Source organism: Rosa chinensis, chromosome 5, assembly GCF_002994745.2.
Source record: "Rosa chinensis cultivar Old Blush chromosome 5, RchiOBHm-V2, whole genome shotgun sequence".
Lineage (NCBI taxonomy): Eukaryota > Viridiplantae > Streptophyta > Magnoliopsida > Rosales > Rosaceae > Rosa > Rosa chinensis.
In genome coordinates this window covers 61,294,871-61,300,008 of record NC_037092.1, presented here as the reverse complement: position 1 = coordinate 61,300,008, position 5,138 = coordinate 61,294,871, and the positions used below count along the sequence as shown (strand labels likewise).

General features: G+C 36.6%; 1 long non-coding RNA gene across 4 annotated transcripts; it reads left to right on the top strand.

Annotated features, from left to right (window-relative positions):
- LOC112202242 lies at window positions 1–4,852 on the top strand. Of its 4 annotated transcripts, XR_005800469.1 has the most exons (9): window positions 1–537; window positions 668–755; window positions 1,693–1,872; window positions 2,471–2,576; window positions 2,924–3,010; window positions 3,163–3,209; window positions 3,410–3,539; window positions 3,626–3,829; window positions 4,405–4,852. It is a non-coding gene; the product is annotated as an uncharacterized LOC112202242 (long non-coding RNA). The 4 variants fall into 4 exon arrangements; XR_005800467.1 differs by having other exon boundaries at window positions 1,701–1,872; window positions 3,626–4,852; XR_005800468.1 differs by having other exon boundaries at window positions 2,924–2,989; window positions 3,626–4,852.
- Window positions 4,853–5,138: the final 286 nt, after the last annotated feature.

The window sequence follows — 5,138 nt, the reverse complement described above, 5'->3', positions numbered from 1 at the left end:
CATGCCGAGCCGTTATTTGAAAAAGATTATTTTTCCCCTGCCTCCGTTCTGTTGCTGCGACGCCTGGCTACCAGCTCAGAACAACGACTACCGTGTCTTTGCTTCTTCACTACACAGAGAGGTAGAAAGAGAAAGAGAAAGAGCAGAGGGAATACCGAAGAAAGTGGCCGAATACTGGAGTTCATCTCTAACCTGCATTTGATCAGTCGGCACGAGGTTAGCCACTTCTCACTCTGAAATCTTCTCGACTCTTTCACGACTTACCATGTCCGAAGCAGATAACCTGAGCAAATTCCATTATCTCTAACCCAAAATTGAAACAACCCAAACGCTCAAAACACCCAATTCCTCAATTTCATTTCTTCTGCCGAGCATGAGAAAAATGAGAGGTTTCAAGCTCCCAAAACGACTCTGCCGGGTCACCCGATGGTTCTTCCTCAGAAAATCCACCACTCTAAAACGGATACCATAGGCTTTGCCCGCCTTCATCTCCGCCATGCAAGTACAAGTCGCTTCGCACGAAGCTACTCACTTGAGGTTATCTATTGTTTCTCAGTTTGCATTATTTGTATTTTATCTCTATCTGTGTTTACTTTAATGTGTGAGTTTAGATGGAAATGGTTGATATTGATACATGCATACACACATTCATTTCTGTTTTCTATAGGGAATTGTGGGCTATCTGTGGTTGCTGCATCTGCAGCTCCATCAGCTGCAACTGTAGTACAAGCTGGCACAAAAAGCTTACCTCTAAGGTACTTCACTGTCAAATGCCTTGATGTTTTGTTGTATTTCTATATCCATCTTAGAATGCATACAAATTCATTAGAAAAAGCTTAAAAACTCCTGAACCCATAACTGTACATGCAAAAAGAAAAAGAAGTGGTTGTAAATAGTATTAGATTCAAATCCTCACATCAAAACTACTTACAGAATTGGTTAACTCAATCAAGTGTAGGTCCTTTCAAAATAAAAGAATCTGGTATGTAGTGGCGTCAAAATCTTATTTAACATGATTTTGGATATAATAGGATTGCTGTGAAGGTTCAATTTATATGCATAACAACTTTGTCTTTGGAAAGGAAAACTGAGAGCTAATAGCTTTATATGAGTTTTTTTTTTTTTTTGCCAGCTTTATGGATCGTGAAGCATTTCTTAACAAGTATAGGGTAGAGAGACTTAAAGAAAATTCTAGAGAATTTGTGGTGAAATAAAAGAGAGAATGAAAGAACTTATGCCATTTTTTGACATGAGGAGTGAATTATTGTTTACTGGTCTATATATGCATACAAAGCATTCCACCACTTCGTTCAAAGTAAACCAAGATTTTGAACCAGCTTCGTTTTCCCACCAATGCCAAACAAAAATCTGAAATGGTAACTTTCTCATTTACCCTGCATATTCAAAAAAATTCTGCCTAATAAATCAGCCTCAGAACTTTCTACAGGATCCTGTTTAGTTTTGACATTAGCAGCATATCTTGGAATATCTTTGTCTTTCAGCGACCAGCGGCTCATTTTGAGTTAGAAGCAAAATGTCAGAGGTACTAGGAATTGGTTATAGGGTTGCCCAAAAAAAAGGAAGGCTTAATTTTGTGCTCCTCTTATGAAGATTCTCTATCTCTATAGTCAAGTTTCAGATTTCTGTTGTGAAGAAATAGTGTGATTATATTTATTTCATCATTGATTGCAGCCTTGCAGGTGCTTTTTGATGAGAGGGTCATCTTGGCTCATCAATCAGGATTAGAAGCTTCCCAACCTGCTCTAACTCAATATCGGGTGCTTGGTCCTACGATGAATGAATGCTCATGGATTGAATTACAACCACTCACTAGCTGAAAGCATCAAGTATAAATTCCTAAATTTAAATGTGGTAAATACCCCAAATCCAATGCTTTGCTGTGAAACTGAGGTTTAGAATTTTCAGACCCCTGAGTTTTTACATGATTGAGTCAAAGATGTCTACTTTTTTACATTTGGTTGCATAGGATGATACTGCAATTACAATTTTGCTGCTGCATGTTTTGTTGATTCAATATACCCAGTTGACAATGGGATGGAATTTGAATATGGTTGTGGCATCTTTTTATTGTTTATATGAAGAACTAGAAACTGAAGGATCGGGATGATTTTATGAGCTTGGTTGTAAGTTTTTGTTTTATTTGAAAAGGTAGATACTTTTAATCTTATTCCAGTGAGTTGTTGATCAGTGGAATTGAGTTGGCTCAGCCTCAATTGATGCTTGGATATGGTGTGAGGTGTTGTAATGACTAGCCAAGGATTAAAGCTGAAAGTTCTCTTCCTACGTAATGTCAAGGTCTCCGTGTTACCAAGTTTAAATGAATGCTGACTTGCTGAGCTTTTAAATTTGATCTGTGATTGGTTTGGTTACAATGCAGTTCATTATCAACTTCTATTTTTAGCTGACAGTTATGATGTAATGTTTATGTTTATGTTTGTTTGTTCCCCAGCGCGCCGCCGCCCCCCCCCATTTCATCAGCTTTGATGGAAAGAAGTTGTTTGCTTAGGTGTTGAATATCAATTGGTTTCAGGAGGCAACCAAGTGGGAACGACTAGGTAAATTTAATGTTTTTATTATTATTATTATTATTGGTTTTTGTTTTGGTGGAGTGTGGAATTTAGTTTGAATGTGATTTCAGTTTGGTTTTGGGTCAAAAGGGTTTTTGGTTTTGATTGATTTAGTCTCATCAAGTTTTACTGGTAATCTACTATAACCATATGGTATCAGTTTCCTGGGAATCAGTTTGGTCAGAAGTACTTTCTCGAAGTTTTGTACTGATGTTTTGTGTTATATGTTATGTGCTACCCAAAAATTGAAGCTCCTACTCTGGACATAGGGAAATATATAATACATTATGAAAAATTCGTTTCAAGGTGCTAATGCTGGTTGTATTAATCAATAGGCTGAAGAACTAGCTGCGGCTCTAGCAGTAAGCAAGGGTCATCCTGTACAAAATGATATCAATGCGGTATGCCTATCAATTTCTTGAGTAAGTGGCAGTGCACCACCCTTGCTTAATCTTTTGTTATTGTTAAAACATACCCAAAGAAAAATTCTTGGTAGTAGCTAGACTATATTGTTTGGATGGTTATTGATGAATTAGATTTAGACCAATTAGTGATGAAGTACTTTTTTGTGCAGGATGCTGATCAACTTTTAGAATCAGAAAGGAAGTTTCATTGATATTGGTAATAAGCTATCCCAACTTCATGTGTGGTAGACATAGAGGTTTTGAAATCATGGTACCACTTATAGTTCTGATTCGTGAGTGAAAAGTTTTAGCTTAAAAAGATAAATGCAGAAGATTAGATGCTTTCAGTAACTACCTGGGGGCAGAGTGAATGTATAGGCTGGGCTTTCACACAGTTAGTTAATGCTATACTTGCAGAAAGTGTTAATTTTTGGATGGCTGAGGAAAGCTTTATGGATCGCCTAGGCACCTATATGCATGAATCATGCCCCAAGATTGACAAAGATTGCTGGCAAGGAAACTGTAATGAACCATTTCCAGCTTCTTTGTATGTTTTTTTTCTCTCAATTTTTTTTTCTTTTCATTTCTTGCATCTTCTACATGACTAAGTTACTTGGGATTCTGTATATACAGGGTGTTTGTAGTCCATGGATCAGATGAGTCCGCTTCGGTTGAAGATGCATTTGAGTTTGGCAAGATCATACCGGACCACTAAATACATATTATACAAAGATCTAATCATTGTTACACGTCGCATCAAGCCAAGTTGGACACAGTTGGTGGTGGACTTGATAAAGGGAGCTCTGCAGCAAAACAAGGCCTTTTCCAACTAGCTGGGTACTCTATGCTTACCAATCAACATTTAAATTCATGTTGTGTATGTCCTATGTCATTAGATTGTTGATTCTTATCTTTGATGCTGAATTGTTTTCCGAGTCTGTTTTTTGTATGCCTATAGAACTTTGAATCACATATTGACATAGGGAAGGATTCCCTACCGCCCCAGCCTCCCTCTATAACACTTATTTCTGATGCTTCTCTTAACTCCTCATCGTTAAAATTAAGACCATACTTCCACAACATAATTAAAAAGTACACCTTCTCATAAAGTACATCTTATTAATCTGATTATTCTTGAAAAGGCTTGATTTAAATGCTGTTCCCAACCCAGAAATGGTTAGTATTGTTGAGCATGTATGCAGACCTGCCTTCATGATATTCCATCTTTCTGAAATTATGAGTATGAGTGAGTTAGTATTGTTTGATTGTTACTGTGACAATCAGAAGACTTTGATTGGCCATATGTTATGCATTGAGCTTATTTTGTTTCTTAATTGTTATTCTTTTGCTTCGTAGTGTATAACAGTTACCAATTAATATTTTATCTATTTCTCAATGCTTCAAAATACAAGTGCATAGGAGAGTGTCTTCCAAAATCACATCAAGTGCATGCCAAGCAAGATTGAAAACTGAAGGACCATCTTTAGAACACTGTCAGTAGAAGATCAATAAAGCTGTGCATATATTTTTGCTTCCTACATGACAACATTTTTTTGATAAGACACTAATTTATATGAAGCTGTGAAGACCTTTTTTGCTCCCTACATAGTGATCTTTTGTGATGAAGTGATATCCACCATTATTTCGATATTATACTGTTTTGTAGAAAGACTGCATACAAAATGCATATCCTTGAACTAGATTCATACAATGTAAACTAAGTTCTAAAACAATTTGTTTAACGCATATTTTTCGTTTCATGTAAACACATCTTAGTTATCTTTGTCAACCAAAAACTTAAAATCGAACATAAAGAGATTAAAGTAGAAAATCTGCCCCGCGGCAACGCGCGGGTTCTCATGCTAGTTAGGTGCTTGATGAGTGTGCGTGAATAGCACTCATCATGATTCGAGAAAACTAGGATATTTTCTGTTAGTAGCATTGTCCTCTAATACATTATTCATTTTGAGTTAATAGGCCAAAACAAGTTGGGAATTATAGTTGCATGCAAGACATATCTTTGCCTTCAGAAAAACGCAAGATTTGTGATGCTAATGAAGAAGAGGAAATTCTCACACAGTTGGACAAACGCTTTGAAAACATTGAGATTTTCAAGAGTTGGAGTGACTTCAAAGACAGAACCATC